Genomic DNA, 25,248 nt, shown 5'->3' on the forward strand with positions numbered 1-25,248 from the left:
ACCGCCAGCATGTCCCAGGCCTACGTGCTGTCTTACTCAACTGCTTCTTAGCCCAGAAATTTAAAAAAATCAAAATACGTCTCACCCTGTAGAGCACCAGCACCAACTGGAGGGGGACTAAAGAGCAGGAATGGGGCAGAGTCCCAGAGCTTCCTGCTGTGCCGGAAATTAACACTTTAGTGTTGGCATCATGGGGAAGTGGACAGAGATCCAGGAGACAGGAGGTGGGGTGGGGGCCCTCACTGTTTGCCAGTCAATATGGAAGTAATCAAATGTTTAACCTGGCACAGTCACATTGGTGTGTGCCTGCTGAACATCTGAACATCAACCCACCACCTAAAATATGCACCAGGCCGGGTGCGGTGGCTCACGCCTGTAATCCCAGCACTTTGGGAGGCCAAGGTGGGCGGATCACTTGAGGTCAGGAGTTTGAGACCAGCCTGGCCAACATGATGAAACCACGTCTCTACTAAAAACACAAAAATTATCTGGGTGTGGTGGTGTGTGCCTGCAGTCCCAGCCACTTGAGAGACAAGTGGGAGGATCACTTGAACCCGGGAAGTAGAAGTTGTAGTGAGCCGAGATCATGCCACTGCATTCCAGCCTGGACAACAGAGCAAGACTCTATCTCAATAAATAAATAAAATGTGGGCCAACCCTTCCTTCTCTGGCTGACATCTACCTCCTCCCTCAAATCTCAACTCAAGTGTCTCCTTCAGGAATCCCTGCTGGCCCTGTCTCTCTCTTGGTCTCTCTTGCATTTGCCACACTATCCTGGATTAATTGATATATATTCCACTCTTAATCTCTGGAAGGTGGGGACCATAACTTCATAATCCCTGAGTCGGGCAAGGTTCATGTCCCACACAGACTCAGGGGCACACACATGGATGAAGAGATTTTCCTGTTGGGTTTCCTGGCACATAGTGCAGACACTATAGGGACAGATGAATGAATGAATGAATGAGTGAGTGAATGAATGAGTGAATTTCTTCTTTGCTTTATCTGTATTTTCTTTCATTGAAGCAGTGGCAATTCTTGAGACATGGGCTTGGAGAGCGTATTGCAGCAACTAAGATCTCAGACTCTGAACTCAGGCTACCTGGAGGGATCCTAGCGCTTGCCAGTCTCCAGTTCTGAGTAGATGACTTGGCTTCCCTGAGTACCAGATCAGGTCATTATTGATCTGACTTCACAGGGCTGCTGAGAAGCTCTAAGCACTTAGCCCTCAGCAGCTCTGACTGTAAGAGAAATTGGATCTTGTTCACCATGGAACCTGAATTGGTGGATATGGTTGTCAGATGCCAGGAGAAGTCACCTGCCATTTGCAGCCATCCTCAAGTGATCATCTCTGGTGTTACCTTCCATCTACCCAGTCTCTTGCATCAGAGGATTGCACAGCAAAAAATGAAATATCCCTGCGATAAGAATATATGATTGGCAGATGTTACTGAACTGAAATCTGTGAGACAATGAAAATGGACATTTTCTCATTTACCTCCAACTGCCTGGTGTCTCAGTTTCAGCTGAGAGAGATAGGGAGAGAGAGAGAAAGACAGAGAGAGAGAGAGAGAGAGAGAGAGAAAGAGAGCACGTGAACACTGAGGGAGGAGTGGTCCTCAGCTTCATCAGGTGAACCAGCTTGTGGATTACCTTCCCAATCAAAAGTCTGCTTTCAGCCTATCTGGAAATTCTGTGCCAGAATAATTCTTTGCTAAACATAGTATAAATTGTCCCATCACCCCAGACCTCTACTTCCTTCCAAACCACAGCTTCTTAACCAAGTCCTACATTTCCAAGAAAAGGCATTTTAGTATCCTGCATAAAAACTCAAGACTCCAGATCCTGAAAGATTGAAAGCTCAATCCTACCTTTACCCATTCCTGGCTGGGAGATCTTGGACAAGGCCCTTAACTTCCCATAGTTTGATTTTCTTCCTCTGTCCCGTGAGGAAGAACAGTATCTCTATCGCAGGGTAGCTGTGAGGACCACGTGACACTTAGTAAGTGGCAGGATTTGGTGAGAGTTTCTTAAATATTGGTTATGATACTCATGGGTTTCAAAAAAGGATATGGAATGGGGGAAAATTTTAAAAAATTCTATAATGATCCCTGCAGTTCTGCAAAATTGGAAAGACTCTTATTGAATGAATCACCTCATGTGCCACTGGCATCTTTCTGCATGGTAGGCTGAAAAATGGCCTCCCAAAAGATCTGAGTTCAAATTCCTAGAACCTGAGGATGTGAGCTTATTTAGAAAAAAGAGGCCAAGTATGGTGGCTCACACCTGTAGTCCCAGCACTTTGGGAGATGAGGCAGGAGGATCACTTGAGGCCAGGAGTTAGATGCCAGCCTGGGGAACACAAGGAGAACCCATCCCTACAAAAAGTGAAAAGGTTAGCTGGGCATGGTGGTGCATGCCTGTGGACCTGGCTACTCAGGAGGCTGAATCAGGAGGATAGCTTGATCCTGGGAGGTTGAGGCTGCAGTAAGCCTTGATGGCACCACTGCACTCTGGCCTGGGTGACAGATCAAGACTCCATCTCTAAAAGAAAAGAAAAGGAAAGGAAGATGATATTTGCAGGTATAAATAATTAAGGAGCTTGAGATGAGATCATCTTGGATTAAGATGAGCCTTAAATCCAATAGACATGCCTCCGTAAGAGCTCACAGCTCACCATTTGAGCTCCTATAAAGAAGAGACCGTCTCCTCAAGCAGATCCCTGACCCCTATATATCCAAAGAGACACCTCATAAAGGAGAGATAAGATTGACACTAGACGGGTATCCTTCTGGGACAAAGATAGCAGAAGAAGAAAACTGGTAACAACCCTTACTGTTCAGCAGCTGCTGCAGGTGAACCCCAGGCAAGCAGGGCCAGGAGTGAACCTCAGCAGACCTACAGCAGAGGGGCCAGACTGTCAGAAGGAAAACCAAGAAACAGAAATAACCTCATCATCAACAAACAGAACGTTAATCTGAAATATTTGAGACCCAATCTGAAAGCCAGCAACTACAAAGTCGACAGGTGGATAAATCCTGAAAGATGGGAAGAAACCAGTGCAAAAAGGATGAAAGCACCTGAAACCAGAACACCTCTGCTCCTACAAGGGATCACAACTCCTCACCAGCAATGGAACAAGGTTGGAGGGAGAACGAGTGTGATGAAATGACAGAATCAGACTTCAGAAGGTGGGTAGTAAGAAACTTCTGTGAACTTAAAGAACATGTTCTAACCCAATGCAAAGAAACTAAGAACCTTGAAAAAAGATTTGATGAAATGCCAACGAGAATGGACAAAATAGAAAGGAATATAAGTGAATTGATGGAGCTGAAAAACGCAACACTAGAACTTCGCGAAGCATGCACAAGTATCAACAGCCGAATTGACCAAGCAGAAGAAAGGATATCAGAGGTTGAAGATCAACTCAATGAAATAAAACGGGAAGGCAAGACTGGAGAAAAAAGGGTGAAAAGGAATGAACAAAATCTCCAAGAAATGTGGGACTATGTGAAAAGACCTAATCTACGTTTGATAGGCGTACCTGAATGCGACGAAGAGAATGAATCCGAGCTGGAAAATACTCTTCAGGATATTATCCAGGAAAACTTCCCCAACCTAGCAAGGCAGGCAAACATTCAAGTCCAGGAAATACAGAGAACACAACAAAGATATTTGTCAAGAAGAGCAACCCCAAGGCACATAATCGTCAGATTCACCAGGGTTGAAATGAAGGAGAAAATACTAAGGGCAGCCAGAGAGAAAGGTCGGGTTACCCACAAAGGGAAGCCTATCAGACTCACAGCAGATCTCTCAGCAGAAACCCTACAAGCCAGAAGAGAGTGGGGGCCAATATTCAACATCCTTAAGGAAAAGATCTTTCAACCCAGAATCTCCTATCTAGCCAAACTAAGCTTCATAAGTGAAGGAAAAATAAAATCCTTTGGGAACATGCAAGTACTCAGAGATTTCATCACCACCAGGCCAGCTCTACAAGAGCTCCTGAAAGAGGCTCTACACATATAAAGGAACAACAAGTACCAGATCAACTAAAGGGCAAAACAGCCAGCTAGCACCAAAATGGCAGTATCAAATTCGCACATAACAATATTAACCCTAAATGTAAATGGACTAAATGCCCCAATCAAAAGACACAGACTGGCAAATTGGATAAAAAGCCAAAATCCGTCGGTGTGCTATATCCAGGAAACCCATCTCACATGCAAGGATACACAAAGGCTCAAAATAAAGGGATGGAGGAAGATTTACCAAGCAAATGGAGAGCAAAAAAAAGCAGGAGTTGCAATTCTCATCTCTGATAAATTAGACTTTAAGGCAACAAAGATCATAAGAGACAAAGAGGGACATTACATAATGGTAAAAGGATCAATGCAACAAGAAGAGCTAATGATCCTAAATATATACGCACCCAATACAGGAGCACCCAGATACATAAGGCAAGTTCTTAATGACTTACAAAGAGACTTAGACTCCCACACAATAATAGTGGGAGACTTTAACACCCCATTGTCAATATTAGACAGATCAACCAGACAGAAAATTAATAAGGATACCCAGGACTTGAACTCAAACCTGGACCAAGCAAACCTAATAGACGTTTACAGAACTCTCCACCCCAAATCCACAGAATATACATTCTTCTCAGCACCATATCACACCTACTCTAAAATTGACCACATAATTGGGAGTAAATCACTCCTCAGCAAATGCAAAAGAACGGAAATCATAACAAACAGTCTCTCAGACCACAGTGCAATCAAGTTAGAACTCAGAATTCAAAAACTAACCCAGAACCGCACAGCTTCATGGAAACTGAACTACTTGCTCTTGAATGTTGACTGGATAAACAATGAAATGAAGACAGAAATAAAGATGTTCTTCGAAACCAACGAGAATGAAGACACAACATACCAGAATCTCTGGGACACATTTAAAGCAGTCTCTAGAGGAAAATATATAGCAATAAGTGCCCACATGAGAAGCAAGGAGAGATCAAAAATTGACACCCTATCATCAAAACTGAAAGAGCTAGAGGAGCAAGATCAAAAAAACTCAAAGTCTAGCAGAAGACAAGAAACAGCTAAGATCAGAGCAGAACTGAAGGAGATAGAGACACAAAAAACCCTTCAAAAAATCAATAAATCCAGGAGCTGGTTTTTTGAAAAGATCAACAAAATAGACAGACCACTAGCCAGATTAATAAAAAAGAAAAGAGAGAATAACCAAATTGATGCAATAAAAAACGATAAAGGGGATATCACCACAGATTCCACAGAAATTCAAACCATCATCAGAGATTATTACAAACAACTCTATGCACATAAACTAATAAACTTGGAAGAAATGGATAAATTCCTGGACACTTGCCTCCTCCCAAGCCTAAACCAGGAAGAAGCCGAAACCCTGAACAGACCCATAACAAGGTCTGAAGTTGAGGCAGCAATTAAGAGCTTACCATCCAAAAAAAGCCCAGGGCCAGATGGGTTCACAGCCGAATTCTACCAGACATACAAAGAGGAGCTGGTACCATTCCTTCTGAAACTATTCCAAACAATACAAAAAGGGGGAATTCTTCCCAAATCATTTTATGAGACCAACATCATCCTGATTCCAAAACCCGGCAGAGACTCAACAAGAAAAGAAAACTTCAGGCCAATATCCATGATGAACATAGGTGCAAAAATCTTCAATAAAATACTGACAAGCCGACTGCAACAGCACATCAAAAAGCTTATCCACCATGATCAAGTAGGCTTCATCCTGGGGATGCAAGGCTGGTTCAACATGCGCAAGGCTATAAATGTAATTCACCACATAAACAGAACCAAAGACAAAAACCACATGATTATCTCAACTGATGCAGAGAAGGCCTTTGACAAAATTCAACAGCCCTTTATGCTAAAAACCCTCAATAAGCTAGGTATTGATGGAACGTATCTCAAAATAATAAAAGCTATTTATGACAAACCAACAGCCAATATCATACTGAATGGGCAAAAACTGGAAGCATTCCCCTTGAAATGTGGCACCAGGCAAGGATGCCCTCTCACCACTGCTATTCAATATAGTATTAGATGTTCTAGCCAGAGCAATCAGGCAAGAAAAAGAAATAAAGGGCATTCAAATAGGAAAGGAGGAAGTCAAATTGTCTCTATTTGCAGACCACATGATTGTATATCTAGAAGACCCCATCATCTCAGCCCCAAATCTCCTGAAACTGATAAGCAAGTTCAGCAAAGTCTCAGGATACAAAATCAATGTGCAAAAATCACATGCATTCCTATACACCAATAACAGACTTAAAGAGAGCCAAATCAAGAACAAACTTCCATTCACAACTGCCACAAACAGAATAAAATACCTAGGAATACAACTAACAAGGAATGTAAAGGACCTCTTCAAGGAGAACTACAAGCCACAGCTCAATGAAATAAGAGAGGACACAAACAGATGGAGAAACATTCCATGTTCATGGTTAGGAAGACTCAATATTGTGAAAATGGCCATACTGCCCAAAGTAATTTACAGATTCAATGCTATCCCCATCAAGCTACCAATGACCTTCTTCGCAGAACTGGAAAAAACCACCTTAAACTTCATATGGAACCAAAAGAGAGCCCGCATAGCCAAGTCAATTCTAAGCAAAAAGAACAAAGCGGGAGGCATCACACTACCGGACTTCAAACTATACTACAGGGCTACAGTAATCAAAACAGCATGGTACTGGTACCAAAACAGAGATATAGACCAATGGAACAGAACAGAGGTCTCGGAGGCAACACAACATATCTACAACCATCTGATCTTTGACAAACCAGACAAAAACAAGCAATGGGGAAAGGATTCCCTGTTTAATAAATGGTGTTGGGAAAGCTGGCTAGCCATGTGCAGAAAGCAGAAACTGGACCCCTTCCTGACACCTTACACTAAAATTAACTCCAGATGGATTAAAGACTTAAACATAAGACCTAACACCATAAAAACCCTAGAAGAAAACCTAGGCAAAACCATTCAGGACATAGGTGTAGGCAAGGACTTCATGACCAAAACACCAAAAGCATTGACAACAAAAGCCAAAATAGACAAATGGGACCTAATCAAACTCCACAGCTTCTGCACAGCAAAAGAAACCGTCATTAGAGTGAATCGGCAACCAACAGAATGGGAAAAAATTTTTGCAGTTTACCCATCTGACAAAGGGCTGATATCCAGAATTTACAAAGAACTAAAACAGATTTACAAGAAAAAAACTAACAAGCCCATTCAAAAGTGGGCAAAGATATGAACAGACACTTTACAAAAGAAGACATACATGAGGCCAACAAACATATGAAAAAATGCTCATCATCACTGGTCATCAGAGAAATGCAAATCAAAACAACATTGAGATACCATCTCACAGCAGTTAGAATGGCGATCATTAAAAAATCTGGAGACAACAGATGCTGGAGAGGATGTGGAGAAATAGGAACACTTTTGCACTGTTGGTGGGAGTGTAAATTAGTTCAACCATTGTGGAAGACAGTGTGGCGATTCCTCAAGGACCTAGAAATAGAAATTCCATTTGACCCAGCAATCCCATTAGTGGGTATATATCCAAAGGATTACAAATCATTCTACTATAAGGACACGTGCACACGAATGTTCATTGCAGCTCTGTTTACAATAGCAAAGACCTGGAACCAACCCAAATGCCCATCGACAATAGACTGGATAGGGAAAATGTGGCACATATACACCATGGAATATTATGCAGCCATCAAAAAACGATGAGTTTGGGTCCTTTGTAGGGACATGGATGAACCTGGAAACCATCATTCTCAGCAAACTGACAGAAGAGCAGAAGATCAAACACCGCATGTTCTCACTCATAGGCGGGTGTTGAACAATGAGAACACATGGACACAGGGAGGGGAGCACTACACACTGGGGAGGGACGGTGGGGGGTGGGAAGCTGGGGAGAGATAGCAAGGGGAGAAATGCCAGATGTAGGTGATGGGGAGGAAGGCAGCATATCACACTGCCATGTGTGTACCTATGCAACAATTTTGCATGTTCTTCACATGTACCCCAAAACCTAAAATGCAATAAAATAAATAAATGGGGAAAAAAAAAAAAGAGATGCCTCTGTAAGAGACTATAAGGGGGGAAGACGCACACAGGAGAAGGCCACGGAGGCAGAGTTGAGAGTGATGCAGCCACAAGTCAAAGAAGCCAGCAATCAACAAAGCTGGAGGAAGCAAGGAAAGCTTCTCCTAGACCCTTCAGAGAAAGAACGGCCATGCTGCTGCCTTGATTTTAGACTTCCGGCCTCCAGAGCTATGAGAGATTAAATGTCTGTATTTTTTTGTTGTTGTTGCTGTTTTTTGGTTTGGGTTTTTTTTGTTGTTGTTTTTGAGACAGAGTCTTGCCCTGCAGCCCAGGCTACAATGCAGTGGTGTGATCTTGGCTCACTGCAACCTTCACCTCCCGGGTCCTGGTTCAAGCAATGCTCCTGCCTCAGCCTCCCAAGCAGCTGGGATTACAGGCATGTGCCACCATGCCCAGCTAATTTTTGTATTTTTAGTAGAGACAGAGTTTCACCATGTTGGTCAGGCTGGTCTTGAACTCTAGACCTTGTGATCTACCCACCTTGGTCCCAAAGTGCTGGGATAACAGGCATGAGCCACTGTGCCCGGCCAAATGTCTGTTGTTTTAAGCCACCTAGTTCATGATAATTTGTGATAGCAGCCCCAGAAAACGGATACAACCTAGAGCATCTTTAACGGGGAATGCAACCACTTGCCTATACTGGGCAGTTCTAAGGATGAAGAATATAATTCCATAAGATGTGTGCCTTGAGCATTTTGGTGGAAGGTGGCATGGGGCCCTTACAGCCTAATCCTTAAGAGCAGACAGACTTTTTTTTTTTTTTTTTTTTGAGACACAGTCTCACTCTGTTGCTCAGGCTGGAGTGCGGTGGCTCAATCTCAGCTCCCTGCAACCTCCGCCTCCCAGGTTCAAGTGATTCTCCTGCTCAGCCTCCTGAGTAGCTGGGATTACAGGTGCACTCCCCCACATCCGGCTAATTTTTATATTTTTAGTAGAGACGGGGTTTCACTATGTTGGCCAGGCTGGCCTTGAACTCCTGATCTCAAGTGTTCCGCCTGGCTTTGCCTTCCAAAGTGCTGGGATTATAGACGTGAGCCACCTTGCCCAGTCAACCAGACAGACTTGTGTTCAAATTCCAGCTTCCCCTTGAACAGCTGTGAAATCTTGGACAAGTTACTCAACCTCTCTGAGCCTCAGATTCTTAATATGGGAAACAGAGGTAGTGCTTTGCCCACCTCGGGAGTTAGGGGGATGATTCATTAGCTATGCCTGGTGTGTGCCTGGCATGCTGAAACTGCTTCATGAACATCTGCTGTGACGGCAAATCTTTTGGGCAGATCCATCTAGCTTCTCACGTGTACGGGAAGTAGCTTCTGTGTTTACCGACTGTCCTGTGGCTGTGGGGTCCGGCAAAACTAAATGACCCGAGTGGGCTGGACCTGTGGCTGCACCTGGTTAGCACTGTTCTTTTCCTTCTTCTGAAGGAAAGGCCTGGCTGTCCAGAGATGCCTTGTGAAATAGCCAGCCACCCCGGGCTGGCATTTCTTTCTTTCTTTTTTTTTTTTTTTTTTTTTTTGAGATGGGGTCTTGCTCTGTCGCCAGGCTGGAGTGCAGTGGTGCCATCTTGGCTCACTGCGACCTCCGCCTTTCGGGTTCAAGCAACTCTCCTACCTCAGCCTCCCAAGTAGCTAGGACTACAGGTGCAGGCCACCACGCCCAGCTAATTTTTATATTTTTAGTAGAGATGGGGTTTCACCATGCTGGCCAGGATTGTCTCGATCCCTTGATCTCGTGATCCTCTCACCTCGGCCTCCCAAAGTGCTGGGATTACAGGCATGAGCCACCACGCCAGCCTGGGCTGCCCAAGGAACCAACAATGGTTCCTTGCTGAAGCCAAAGGTGACAGAGAAGCCTTGACATTGAGCTCCATGCTCCCAAGTCGTGGCTCTGTGTCTGTGACGAACTTTCTAAAGGCAATGGCTTATAAACAAGCAGTATTGACTCCATGGTGGCTCCTTCTATTTCCTGAGTGTGCCTGTGTTCAGCAGACTCCGCCATCTACCACCTTCTTACTTACTGGCTAGAAGGAGTACCTCCTTTCCACTCACTTAAAAGGACATTTTTCCAATGAGAGCAGGTCATATTTCAAACTGCATTGCCAAGGTACCAGGAGCCAGTAAAAGGGGGGCATTTAACACTGTATTTATCTTGACTGGCAAAACAGGTCATGGCTGTAAAAGAAACAGCTCTGGAGAAGGAGGCAGCCTCGCCGACTCTGGGCTCCCTCTCCCTACCCCCCCTCCCCACACTGTTTAAAGCATTCTGAAGCTGCTGCCAACTTTCCTGGCAAAGCTCTTATTTCTTTACATGTATGTTGCATTCCATCTGTTTAATGTGCGTTCTGTGCCATTCACGGATTTTGGCAAGGTCTGGCGAGGTGGCATGGCACGCTCGGGCTTGTGCTAAGCCAAACAGGGCATGGGGGAGAGGGTACTGGAGGCTGATGAAGGAGTCCTACTTCTCTCTCTGGCTCAGGAAGGCCTGGAATTGCAAAGACTGAATTGGAATTGCATAGCCATCTTCCCCCAGATGTGATTGAATCATGCGTGTACCACTGTTGCATTTCGCCCTCCGCTGAGGGGTTTCGGGGTGTGGTTTTGCAGTTTCTGATACACAGCCAGCAAACTCGAAATGATGAAGAAAGGTAACAGTAGGGAAACCCACTCACACTCATGAATCTGGGGTTTCCCTAGAAACACGGCAAGGCGCTGAAGGCCAGAAAATGCTAACACCTGGATATGATAGTCCCAACGCCTAAGGAAAAACTGATCTCAATCTTTGCATTATTCTCAAGAACCATTAAGCACTTGGTTGGTGAAGCCGAGGCAACGTGCTGTGATTTGGATCCAATTTCATCCTCTTGGAAGGCAGGAAAGCCAGGTTTTATGCGCTGCCAAAACATCTGGTGAATTCAGTTAAAAAAAAAAGCACCAGTTTGGTGGGGGAGAAAACAAAACCCTCTAGAAACAGTTGTCGGGTATTGGGTGACCAAAAACGCTCTGTTGATTGACTGCAGTGTTCACTTTTCTGTTGGTTGTGGCGGAGCAGAGCTCCTCAGAAGGGGAAAGACGAGACTTGGAGAGAGAAAGGCAAACTACAGGGTTAGACACATGAAGGTTCACGCTTTAAGAAAAAGTTAAGCGCACATCTCTTGAGTCCAGCCAAGAGAATGAACAGAATCTCCCTGTTAAGAAGTGGAATTACTCACCTGATTCAAGGGAGATGACATGGCACAGTTTAAAAAAAAAAAAAAAAAAAAAAAAAAGGTACGGACTCCTAATAAGAAACAGCCGCGTGTGGGATAAAATTAGTGCGAGTTGTGTAATCCCAGTTGGCCAGTTGTAAGAACAGGGAGGAGAAAGGAGCATGGGGAACATGTTTCAGATGTGATTCAAGAGGTCCTGGAGCCCGTCCTGACCCTCTGGGTTGGAATTTCTGACTCTCTCCTCTGCCTTGACTCAGAATAGGAAACCGAATCCTGACCGCGCGTTTCTTTTTATAGAATTAGACTTTCTTGCCAACTTCCTCCAGAGCACAAGATTACCCCTCATCGGCTCTAAACAATACGCCAATCATCGGATGGAAGTGAGGGGGTGCACTGTCCTATTTGCACCAAACATAACCCAGGCCCCGAGCAGAAGACAAACAACGGGAACAGAGTTTGGCTTTTGTGCCGGGGTCTGGTAAATACAACGTGTTCTTACAGGTTGGAAAACAGTCTGCTTCCTCTTTGTACTTTCTCCCACTTCTAACTTGAATCTCATCGTTCTGCTTCGGCGTCGGCCAAGTTCAAATTTGCCAGTTGCCTAGCGGATAATGGATGGTTTATAAGCTGAGTCGTATGCTAGGGAGACAGGCGGCCGACTGTATCCTTTTTGTGTGAGCAAATGACTTCTTTTGAACCTGAATCCCCACCCAGCCCCATAGGCCATCCACGTGCTGATAGACATCGAGGAGGATGACAACAGAATGAGTGGCCATTCATTCGGTTGTCATACTTGCTGGCGAGGGAAACCTGCAGACGCTCCCTTGCCCTGGTAATCAGGTAGCGGGGGTGACTCTTGTGTGTGAGGAATACCGGTGCTTGGAAGCCTACAGGGGACATTAATAGAATGCAAAGTGTTTGGTAGTCCCTCATTAAAAATGGATTTTGTTTTCAGTGCTTTGAGGATGGGAACAGTGAAGTTGGAAACTGTGCTTGTAATTGGGAGCAGGTCTCCTGCCAGATTCTAACAGCTTTAAGGGATATCCAGTTTTGGGTTTACAGTACTACATTCTGGCTCATTGAAATTGCATCTAAACGTTGCCAGAATGTGTCATAAACTACAAAATCTGTACAAAAATATATTGACATAATGACTCTGTAGCCTTAAGTCAGCGGGGTGGGGGAGCCATGCGGCCGCATCAGCATTGTTCTTGTTCTCACAGCAGACTTGGGTCACCTGGGACAATTATCATTCATGGGATTCCGACCCTGGTCTGACCAGTTCTCTCAGCTGCTTAGGACAGCCTCACCCTGTCCCAGGGTCGCAAACGGCTCCCCTGCCTGTGCCACACCAGATAAGGGGTTGGGGATCAAGTCCGGCAGAACCATTCTCACTTGCTCCTAGAATAAAGTCCCTCATGTCCTGCTGGCCTCACCATTCTCAGCTCCATCACTCTTCACTCACTGGACTCCAGACTCAAAGCATCTTCTTCTTTTTTTTTTAGACAGAGTCTCGATCAGTTGCCCAGGCTGGAGTGCAGTGGTATGGTCTTGGCTCACTGCAACCTCTGCTTCCCAGGCTGAAGCGATTCTCGTGCTACAGCGTCTCAAGTAGCTGGGACTACAGGTACCTGCCACCATGCCCATTTTTTTTCTTTTTTTTTGTATTTTTAGTAGAGACGTGGTTTCATCATGTTGGCCTGCCTGGTCTCGGACTCCTGACCTCAGGTGATCCACCCACCTTTACCTCCCAAAGTGCTGGGATTATAGGCGTGAGCCACTGCACCAGGCCAACTCTGCATTTCCAGCAAGTTCCCAGGAGATGCCGGTCCCACGGACCACGCGCTGAGTAGCCATGGTACTGTCTCAATCAGAGTTCCATGATGAAAGAAATCCTGACTGAAATGAATTGAGTTACTACTATCTCCGTTCACCTAAGGATGGTGCTTATCTAGAGCCATTAGCTAGAAGTTAATTCATTACATACCTTAGATGCCTTAGGCATCTAAGATTTTTGTTGTTGTGTTTTTACTCTGTCTCCCAGGTTGGAGCTGGAGTGTAGTGGTGTGATCATAGCTCCCGAAGGGCCTCCAACTCCTGGCTCAAGCAGCCCTCCCACCTCAACCTCCCAAGTACCTGGGACTACCTGTGTACCTCGCCAAGCCTGGCTAATTTTTTATTTTTGGTAGAGATGGGGGTCTTGCTATGTTTTCCAGGCTGGTCTTGAACTCCTGGCCTCAAGCGATCATCCTGCCTCAGCCACCCAAAGTCTCCTGGCCTGGGCAGGGTCTGTACTACTGACATTTGGGCTGCAGAATTCTTTTTCACCCAGGCTGTAGTGCAGTGGCACGATCTCAGCTAACTGCAACCTCCACCTCCTGTGTTCAAGCGATTATTTTGCCTCAGCCTCCTGAGTAGCTGGGATTACAGGCGTGAACCACCATGCCCAGCTAATTTTTGTATTTTTAGTAGAGACAGCGTTTCTACTAAACCTGGACTCGAACTCCTGACCTCGTGATACACCCTCCTCGGCCTCCCAAAGCGCTGGGATTACAGGTGTGAGCCACCTCACCCAGCCTGGGCTGGAGACTTTTTTATTGTGGGGGCTGTCCTGTGTATTGTAGGATGTTTAGTAGCATCCCTGGTCTCTACCAACTAAATGCCAGCAGCACCATCCCCAAGTTGTGACAACCAAAGACTGTTTCCTGACGTTGTCCAAGTTCCCTGCCCCCTACTGAGAACTGCCGTCTTGGGACATTAGGGTGTCATTCTCTGGCAATACCTGCTTGAGAGGGGTTGGGAAGCTGAAGACAGTGTATCGTTCAGGGCTATAGTTCTGTTGCCTAGCACAGCGCTCTGCATATGGCAGACCCTCAGTATGTGTTTGTTGATTGATTGAATGAATGAATGAATAAATGAAAGTAAATGAATGAAAATGAACTCCAAAATCATGCTTGGCTCATGGGTAAATAGAATTCTCTTCACACAGCCTCCAACCTCCTCCACCCCACTCTCCCGCCGCCAACCTCAAATCAGCAAAACTTAGTGGGCTTGTTGTCATCTAAGGCACAATTTTTCTAAATGTAGCATTTTCTAGGGTAAATATCCCTTCGAAAAAAATGTGAAGAAAAATTCTCGCTTGAGATCTTTTTTTAAATGTCTCCAATGACTAAAATCCTCTTACAGTAAGTACCCAGAGATTTGCATTTGCTTAAAGAAAAGAAAAGAAAAAAAAAACCTGCCGTTTTTAGTCAAGAATGTAGAAAGTACTTGAAAATCATATACTTTTTCCCCATCTCACCGAGCAAATTATAAAATGGTAGAATTGATTTTTGTTCTGGTTGTTTTTAAAGTCCCACTTCAGACTGAGGCCTCATGGATAAAGTGGTACTAGGGACTTCTTTGGGAAAAAAAATCCCTGTAGTAATAACACTGGAAGTACAAGGAGGAAAAACAGTAGTCGTAGGGCTTTTGTTTTGTTTTATGTAGGGAGTGTATCTTATATGATTTCAAGAGGAAAACTACAAATAAATACAAATAAAATCTACATTTTGCTTAAAACTATGGATTCAGGCTGTATTTAAAAATAAGGTCAAGCCTAGCATGGTGGCTCACACCGGTAGTCCAAGCACTTTGCAGGGCCAAAGTGAGCGGATGACTTGAGCTCAGGAATTTGAGACCAGCCTGGGCAACGTAGCAAAACCCTGTCCCTACAAAAAATACAAAAATTAGCTAGGTGTGGCGGTGCGCACCTGTAATCCCAGCTACTTGGGAGACTTAGCTGGGAAGATCACTTGAAACTGGGAGGCGGAGGTACAGTGAGCCGAGATTGTGCCATTGCACACCAGCCAGGGCAGCAGAGCAAGAGATATCCCGCATCTCAAAAAAAGCAAAACAAAATTGTAAACAAAAGGTGAATTCACTCAATTTATATGTTTCTATGCACTCAGTAACTCTGAAGCAAGTTTTCAAACCAAATTGCCATGTAGAAAGCAAAGCCAGCTTCTCCCTCTTCTCTTCCAAACCTTTGGGCGAATGAGCTGGCTGAGCTCTCAATTATTCAGGGCAGTTGAGTGAGATTTGCAGCACTGGAGAGGTTTCTGGAAAAGAGTATGGTGGTGACGACCTTTCCATGCTCTTCTAAGTATATCCTTCTTTACCTAATAGACGTTAAAAATTATTTCTATTTTGCATGCCTACCCTGACATCACTTGGCAGTGACTGCCTGAATGGTTTGGGGCAAATATTGTGACTCGGTAAGTCTGGGTTCTCTATGTGGGGAGGGGAAAAGGTGCTGTGATCGACTGATAATGTCTGCCATGAGCAGGGCCATGGAGAGTGGTGGATGGGCTGTGTATTTGCCATTTTTGGATCCTGGTATAGTCTTCTATCACAGCTGTTCTAGCAGATGAGAATTTCAAGGAGAAGGTGCTGCACTTCTGAGCATTAATGCGTTTTACTCCATTTCATACAGATACACCAAGTCCACATTTCAATTCACAAAAGCTCCCAAGACAGATGTGAAACAAAAAGATGCCAAAGTTCCTTTCCTTCTCTGGAAATATCTAAATAGACGGTTATATGTGTGACTCCCTCTCGGGGTAAGTATGGTTAAGACATGCTATGTCCCTCCATTGGGTTACTCTACATTTGATTCAGTCACTGTGACACCATATGCTGCCAAAACATCACATCCCTTCCCTTGGAATAAAAAGGTCTTTTCATAAGACTTATAAACTCTGAATATTAATCATATCAATTATTATTCAGTCTGTCCACTATCCACAATACTTAAATGAAGGGACATTTAAAAGATAGAAAAAGACAAGTTTAGGAACTTCCAGACAATGATGAGAAAGTAACGATGAGGAAGAAGGCAATGGTGACCAAAGCTATATTAAAAAATATTAAATAAAAAAATTAACAAATAGACTCTTAACTTTCAATATTAGTCTTTATTTCAAAACTAAGAGGAAGAATGATTAAAGAGATGAATTCACATTTGAACAGGGTCCAAATGACTTAAGGATTATTTGGATTCAAATATTTCAGTTGGACCAGAAATGATGTTAGAGTTATGTGATGCATTAGGGGTTGAAGTGAAATGAAAATATTTCTCTCATTTAAAAGCAATTTTCTTGCTTTTGTGGGCCTTGAGAGTTTTCTAGGCTGTGCGGGCCAACCACCTTGCAACTCCCTTGCCTTGGACTCATGAACTCCAATTTCAGATCCAGCCTGTTAGGGGGAAGTAGAATTTGTGTTTGTGACAGTTCCTTTTGCAGAAATCATGTGGTGCAAGAGAAGATTGTCCATGGAGAGCTTAACAGTTGTTACTTTTGAATCCGAATTAGAAAGTTTCTGTACTAGGGCTGGGTCTGGTGGCTCACACCTGTAATCCCAGCACTTTGGGAAGCCAAGGTGGGAGGATCACTAGAAGCCAGGAGTTGGAGAACAACCTGGGCAACAAAGCAAGACCTATCTCTAGAAAAAGTAAAAAAAAAAAACTTAATGGGGTGTAGTGGCATGTACCTGTAGTCCTAGCTACTTGGGAGACTAAGGCAGGAGAACATCTTGAGCCCAGGAGTTTGAGACTGCAGTGAGCCATGGTATCACACCACTGCACTCCAGCCTGGACGACAGAGTGAGACCCTTCTCTAAAAAAAAAAAAAAAAAAGAAAGAAAGAAAAAAAGAAAAAGAAAGAAAGTTTTGGCACTAGTGATACAGTGGAATCACACCTGATTTTGGTTCTGGCTTCAGAACCTCTCCTGTAAGACGCCACCATGAGAATGATCACTGATGAAGAGGATGAAACAGAAAGTGCTTGCTTGGAAAGATAGGAAGCAGGTGGTGAGTTCTTCTCCACCACATTTTAAAAACAGAGTATATGTGGTAGCCCCCATCAAGCAAGCTTTATCCTCAAACCCAGCAAATGTTTATTAAGCACCTACTGTGTGCCAGACCCTAGGCTAAGGGCTCTTATATACGGCTTCTAATTAAACCCTGGGACAAACAGAAACATCCCGGCAGACTCTACCCATCCCTCATTCCTAAGCGTGGGTTGATGATAGAGCAGAGCTTTTCAACCTTAGCACTACTGGCATTTCAGGTTGGATATTACTTGTTCTTGGGGGCTGTCCTGTACACTGCAGGATGTTCAGGAGCATCCCTGGCCTCTGCCTACTAGATGCCAACAGCATACCTTGCTCTAGTAATGACGATCAAAAACATCTCGAGACATTGCCAAATGTCCTCCGGGGCACAAACATTGCCCCTACTTGAGACTCACTTCTTTAGAGACAGAATGGTCGCAATGCCCAGGCAGCTGTAGGTAAACATATCTTTCACTCCCTTCCGTGGTCTGACTCAATGGTTCTCTAACCTGAATGTTCTAGAAACAATATCATATATACCTTATTTTATGGGAAGATAATTTTCTAGGGTAATTTGACCCCATTCATTTTTGCCTTACATGCTTACATGAGAATCTAGCCTCTCTTTTACTGGGGTGTGTGTGTGTGTGTATGTGTGTCTGTGTGTGTATGTGTGTGTTTGAGATGGAGTCTCACTCTGTTGCCTAGGCTGGGATGCAATGGCACAATCTTAGCTCACTGCAACCTCTGCTGCCCAGGTTCAAGCAATTCTAATGCCTGAGCCTCCCAAGTTGCTGGGATTAGAGGCATATGCCACCACACCTGGTTAATTTTTGTATTTTTAGTAGAGATGGGTTTTCGCCATGTTGGTCATGCTAGTCTTGAACTCCAGACTTCAAGTGATCTGCCCGCCTCAGCCTCCCAAAGTGCTGGGATTATAGGTGTGAGCCACCGCACCTGGCCATAACCTCTCTTTTAAATTGAACATCACTGGTCTCCCTCTCCCTGAAAAGCTTTCAGCAGTCACAGAGATCTTTCCAGAACAAAAAAACCTCTCTCATGTCCAGGCTTCTTCTGCAAGGACAATGGTGATTACTGCCACTATTGAATACTTCCTGTGGTGCTGAGCCACCCTCCTGAATCCTCACATTGACACTATCAGGTAGGTGCTATTCCTGCCCATTTTTCAGAGGAGACCCTGAGGCTAATAAATGTTGACGCCCATCTGATGCCAAGCTGGACTGCTTTCCAATAGAAAATACGCACAGCCTGTACTCAGTAATGATGAACTACTATTTGCTAGTGGAAAACAAATCTGTTTGATTTAATCATGAACAGTCATTCAGAATTATTTTCCTGAACCAAAAAAGACTGATGGAACAAAGTTTCAGGATACAAAATCAATATACAAACATCAGTAGCATTTCTGTACACCAACAATGTCTAAGCTGAGAGCCAAATCGTAAACACAATCCCATTCACAACAGCCACGAAAAGAACAAAATATTTAGGAATACAGCTAACCAGGGAGGTAAAAGATCTCTAGAATGAAAATTGTAAAACACTGTCTGAAGAAATCAGAGATGACACAAACAAATGAAAAAATATTCCATGCTCAAGAATAATCAATATTGTTAAAATGGTCATACTGCCCAGAGCAACCTACAGACTCATGGCCATCCCTATCAAACTATTCATGACATTTTTCACAGAATTAGGGAAAACTATTCTAAAGTCCATATGGAACCAAAAGAAAAAAAAAGCCCAAATAGCAAGGCAATCCTAGGCAACAAGAACCAAGCTGGAGGCTTCAAATTATCCTATAAGGTTACAGTAACTAAAACAGCATGGTACTGGTACAAAAACAGACCAATGGGACAGAATAGAGAGCCCAGTAATAAAACCACATACTTACAACTGTCTGATCTTTGAAAAACTTGACAAAAACAAGCAATGAGGAAAGGATTCCCTGTTCAATAAATGGAGCTGGAATACCTGGCTAGCTATTTGCAGAAGAGATTGAAGCTGGACACCTTCCTTACACCAAATATGAAAATCAATTCAAGATGGATTAAAGACTTAAATGTAAAGCCTCAAACTTATGAAAACCCTGGAAGATAACCTAGGAAATACCATTCTGGACCTGGACCCTGGCAAAGATTTCATGATGAAGATGTCAAAAGCAATTGCAACAAAAGCAAAAATTGACAAATGGGACCTAATTAAGCTAAATAGCTACTGCACAGCAAAATAAACTATCAACCAGAGTAAACAGACAACCTACAGAATGGGAGAAAATATTTGCAAGCTATGCAAACTGACAAATGTCTAATATCCAGAATCTATAAGAAGGTTAAATTAACAAAACAAGAAACAGCTTCATTAAAAAAGTGGGCAAAGGACATGAACAGACACTTTTCAAAAGAAGACATATACTTGGCCAACAAACCATATGGAAAAATGCTCAACATCACTAATCATTAGCAAAATACAAATCCAAACCACAGTGAGATAACATCCACACCAGTCTATTATTAGTAACTCAAAAAGTAACAGATGCTGGCAAGGTTGTAGAGAAAAGAGAACACTTATATATACACTGCTGGTAGGAATGCAAATTAGTTCGGCCATTGTGGAAAACAGTATGGCAATTTCTCAAAGAAATTGAAGCAGAATTACCATTCAACCCAGCAATCCCATTACTGGGCATATACCCAAAGAAATATAAACTGTTCTATCATAAAGACATATGCATGTGTATATTCATCACAGCGCTATTCATAATTGCAAAGTCATAGAATCAAGCTAAATGCCCATCAATGGTAGATTGAATAAAGAAAATGTGGTACGTATATATTATAGAATACTACACAGCCATGAAAAAGAATGAGATCATGTCTTTTGCAGCAACATGGATGAAGCTGGAGGCCATGATCTGAAATGAACTAACATAGGAACAGAAAACCAAATACTGCATGTTCTCACTTATAAATAGGAGCGAAACATTGAGCACCCATGGACATGAAGAAGGGAACAACAGACACCAGGGTTTACTTGTGGATGGAGGGTGGAAGGAGGGAGAGGATAGGAAAACTACCTTTTGGGTACTTTGCTATTACCTGGGTGATGAAATAATCTGTATGCCCAACCTCCATGACATGCAATGTACCTATACAACAACTCTCACATGTACCCCTAAACCTAAAATAAATGTTAAAAATAAATAAATATTTTCTAAAAGACTAATTGCTGTGGTCAATCCTCCTAATATTATGGCTAGGAAGGATATGGATATTCAGAATGTATATGTAACCCAAATTGTGTTTCTCTTCCAAAATATATAACAGAAGCTGTCCAAATATGTATTAACTAGCTGTCAAAACAAAACAGATCATTTCATTTGAAGCTACAAAAAGACTGGAGTATTGGCAGGTTCTCTAAAATAATGGTGCTCATGCTTGCCACATTGTAGTGGCATTACACATTTGCTACCGCAACTTCTCCACATAGCTGGGTGCTTCTTGAGGCCAGAGACTGACTTAAACCCTTAGACTTAGTCTCTTAGACTCACTTAGACCTTGGTACCATGCTAAGTTTGTTGAGATAGTAAATAATACATGAATGCACTTTCTAGTTGTTTAATTGATTTTTTGTAGAGATGGGGTCTTGCTATGTTGCCCAGGCTAGTCTCGAACTCCTGACCTCTAGGATCCTCGCACCTCAGCCTCCCAAAGTGCTGGGATTTTGTCGCACCTGGATATCAATGCACTTAAAATCTGACTGTTATGTGCCACTTAATCTTCATCTCTCTGCAACCGTCAGTGGTGAATATTTTCAAGATCCTCTTTCTTTTTTTTTTTTTTTGAGATGGAGTTACCCAGGCTTGAGTGCAATGGTATGATCTCAGCTCACGGCAACCTCACCTCCCAGGTTCAAGCGACTCTCCTGCCTTAGCCTTCTGAGTAGCTGGAATTACAGGGATGTGCCACCATGCTCAGTTAATTTTTGTATTTTTGGTGGAGATGGGGTTTTTCCATGTTGGTCAGGCTGGTTTTGAACTCCCAACCTCAGGTGATATGCCCACCTCGGCCTCCCAAAGTGCTGGGATTACAGGCATGAGCCACCATGCCCAGCCAAGATCCTATTTTTCATAGAAAGAGACTAATGCTGAAAGAGATGAAGTGCCAGCCCTAGGTCACTCCCTGGTGAGCTGCGGTGCCAGGCTTTGGACTTCAGTCTCATGCTTTGAACTCTAGCTCTCATACATTTTAACATTTTTACCAGGTAAAAGTGGGTTGGGAACCCCAGATGCCAAATGTGGCCTGATGCCTATCATTTTCGAACTGTCTTAATATTAAGCAGAATTAAATATAGAGAATTGAGTGTGGTGGCTCATGCCTGTAATCCTAGTACTTTGGGAGGGCAGGTGGGTGGATTGCCTGAGCTCAGGAGTTTGAGACCAGTGTGGGCAACATCGTGGAGCCCCGTTTCTACTAAAACACAAAAAAATTAGCTGGGTGTGGTGGTGCATGCTTGTAATCCCAGCTACTCGGGAGGCTGAGGTATGAGAATTGCTTGAACCCGGGAGGTGGAGGTTGCAGTGAGCCGAGATGGCATCACTGCACTCCAGCCTGGGGGACAGAGTGAGACTCTGTCTCCAAACAAAGAAGAAAAAATTAAATACAGAAAATTGCATCCAATAAGCCTTTAATGTATGTGAACTCTGTCATGCATGCTTGTGAAGAGAAAGCAAGAATAATGTAATAAGTATTAGCAGTTTGCTTCTGAGGGGTGTGGAGTGGGAGCGTGTCCAGACTGAGGTTAGGGGGGCAGCTGCAGTCTCCGAATCACCAACTTCTTTTCCCATGTGGCCCTTCGCTGCCCTGAGTAGGAGTCCAGTGTTTTTACAATACTGAAAGATTAACATGTTTCCCACAATTTGACCTCCAAATACAAGGAAACTGCTTCATCTGGTTCTCAACCAAATAATAACCTGGATCAACTGGCTGGACAGGACTTACTGTACTGAGAGATGATCTGTGGATGGCCAGTGTGGCTGGGATTTGTGAGGGAATTTTGGAATATGTGTGACTGTATTCATCAGGGTTCTCTAGGGGGACAGAACTAATGGGATAGACGAGATAGACGTGTATCTAAATGGGAGTTTATTAAGGACTACTGACTCACACGATCACAAGGTGAAGTCCCACAATAGGTCATCTGCAAGCGGAGGAGCCAAGAAGCCAGTCTGAGTCCCAAAACCTCAAAAGCAGGGAAGCCAGCAGTGCAGCCTTCAGTCTGTGGTTGAAGGCCCGAGAGCCCCTGGCAAACCACTGGTATAAGTCCAAGGGTCCAAAAGCTGAAGAAGTTGGAGTCCAATGTTCAAGGGCAGGAGCATCCAGCACGGGAGAAACAGGGAGGCTGGAAGACTTAGCCAGCCTAGCCTCTTTCCGTGTTCTTCTGCCTGCTTTTATCCTAGCCATGCTGGCAGCTGATTAGATGGTACCCACCCAGTTTGAGAATGGGTCTGCCTCTCCCAGTCAGATCCTGGAACAATACTTTGCATCCTTCAATCCAATCAAGTTGACAATTAATATTAACCATCACAGTGACCATCGCCAAAAATCACCATGCTGATTTTTGATCCCAAGAAGTATTGGGGAAACATCAAAACCAGACAGAAATTAAAATAAGAAAGAAAGACAACTTTGACATTTTTTTTGAGTGCTAGACATTGTTTCGTGAAGGCCATGTATATGAGCTCATTTCATCATCAGAACATGCCTATTAGGTAGGTGCTATCATTATCCTTCCCATTTCACAGGTGAAGCAACTGAGCCACATGGACATTCAGGAACTTGCCCAAGGACCTGGCTAGAGTGACAGAACCATGATTTGAATGCAGATAGACGAGGCCCACCACACTAAACCACATTCCTATCTCCCCAACCAGACTGCGATCTCCAGGAAACTTGAATTAGGGCTCCTCATCTTTTCATCTTCCCCAGGTTTGGCCCTGTCCTGTGATCACTGGGAATTCAATAAAGTCTCGTCTCAACTTGAATTGACTTCTTCGATTGTTGACTATCCTTTAAAACATTTTGACAAAGGAAAAAGAACTGCACAGGAACTCTGCATTTAGAGGCAATCTATAGCTTCTTAAACACAGCCAAAGGACTGGAAACAGCGTAGTAAAATGATATATAAATAGCTTCACCATTATCCATAGTACCCATTATGAAGCAAAATAGTAGCTGGTCTCTCTCACTGTCTCTAAAATACAACCTCTTTGCAATGTTTTGGTTTTTTACTGTTTATGTACGGGTAAAAGGATTACAAAGGGTTAAACATTTTAGTGAGAATTCTACTAATTGGGCCAGAGGTTGAATGCTGGCCTATGTTTGTCCTAATGCTGAAAAATGCTTAGCAAAGCCCAATCATGTATTCGAGGTAGCAGAGGACAAGAGGACTGTTTTTTATTTTTATTTTTTCTTTTTGAGATGGAGTCTTGCGCTGTCACCCAGGCTGGAGTGCAGTGGCGCAATCTCAGTTCACTGCAACCTCCACCTCCTGGGTTTAAGCAATTCTCCCGCCTCAGCGTCCTGAGTAGTTGGGACTACAGGCATGCATCACCCAGCTATTTTTTTTTTCTTTCTTACTGAAGACAAGCCAGCTATTTTTTTTTTTAAATAATTTATTGTAGAGATGGATTTTCGCCATGTTGGACAGGCTGGTCTTGAACTCCTGGCCTCAGGTGATCTGCTGGCCTCGGCCTCCCAAAGTGCTTGCTCATGTGCGTGAGCCACCGCGCCTGGCCAAGACAACGGTTTTCACGCAAGTTGACAACCACTTTGCCAGAGTTCCTTTAATGAGCTAATTACAAAGGGCTCTTAGGTGTCCTCTGAAGCCAGTCCTGGAGGAGCTCCACTTAAGAGACACTGAATGAGTCATTAGCACGTGAAATACTATGCACACTGTTGGCTCTTGGAACATATAATAGAATTAATGTTTTTGCCACTTCAGGCTGATATTCTGTAGTAGTCAGGACTTTTTCAGTTGTAAGCAACAGAAAGCCAATTCAAATTGGCTTACACAGAGAGGAGTGTTCACGAGCATCAAGCATGGCTGAATTCCTGTGCTTAAATAATATCATCGGGAATCCCACTGTGTCCATTTCAGGGCTTTTCTTCCTTTGTGTTTGTTCCATTCTTAAGCAGCCTTTCTCTAAGTGGTGTTAAAACTGTTTCCGGCAGTTTCAGCCTCATATGCATCACCTAGCACCCCAGTGGAAAGAGAGCATCTACTTGTCAATAATTCTAGCAAAAATCCCAGCGCTAAGATTCCTTGACTCTGATTGGCTTAGCTTGAGTCACATGTCCATCCTTGAGCCAATCCTGGTGGCCAGAACAATATAATAGTCTTATTGGTCAGAACTGAGTCAAACCAAGACATGGGTGGGCCCCAATGCATCACAGGGTTCTAGATGGAAGGAGGTAGTTTCCCAGATAAACATCCAGGTTCCGATGCTGGATGACTGGAGTGGGAGGTGAGGGGGGTTGGAGACTGGGCAGGCAAAACCAGTCAATGTCCCTGAAACCTTCCCCCTAAATAATTTCCAGCAAGCAAGGTGTTACCAAACAGAGGAACTTCGTATGGTTTACAAGAAACACTTAGATATTTGCTTAGATATCTGAGGTTTAAAACATGGCCTATATTGGCTACAACGTTTTGGAAATATTTTCTGCAAATTGCACTCACCCACATGCTTGAAGTTTCGAAGTTTTCCTTTTTTTCTTTCATTAAGGAAAATTAAAAAAAAAAATTCTTGGAATAAATCCTTAAGAAAAAGAGCAACAGAAATGCCACAACATGATTTGAAATACGACTCTGAGGGCAAAATTTGCATGGCAAATTAGCATGCAGTTGACCTTCCTTCTGTCCTGATGACATTTCTGATGTGGAATAATATTCTTGGGGTTCCTCTCTAAACTATTATGCCT

At 43.6% G+C, this 25,248-nt stretch overlaps 1 long non-coding RNA gene across 1 annotated transcript in view; it reads right to left on the reverse strand.

The window, feature by feature from the left end:
• LOC116557128 overlaps positions 1–22,995 on the reverse strand; it is a 35,446-nt gene extending 12,451 nt beyond the window's left edge. Inside the window, exon 1 of the long non-coding RNA XR_004271376.1 lies at positions 22,436–22,995. This is a non-coding gene — a long non-coding RNA (uncharacterized LOC116557128). The remainder of the gene's footprint in view (positions 1–22,435) is intronic.
• Positions 22,996–25,248: the final 2,253 nt, after the last annotated feature.

The sequence above is a fragment of the Sapajus apella genome, unplaced genomic scaffold (assembly GCF_009761245.1).
Source record: "Sapajus apella isolate SASKATOON/1434 unplaced genomic scaffold, GSC_monkey_1.0 scaffold2, whole genome shotgun sequence".
NCBI classification, from domain to species: Eukaryota; Metazoa; Chordata; class Mammalia; order Primates; family Cebidae; genus Sapajus; species Sapajus apella.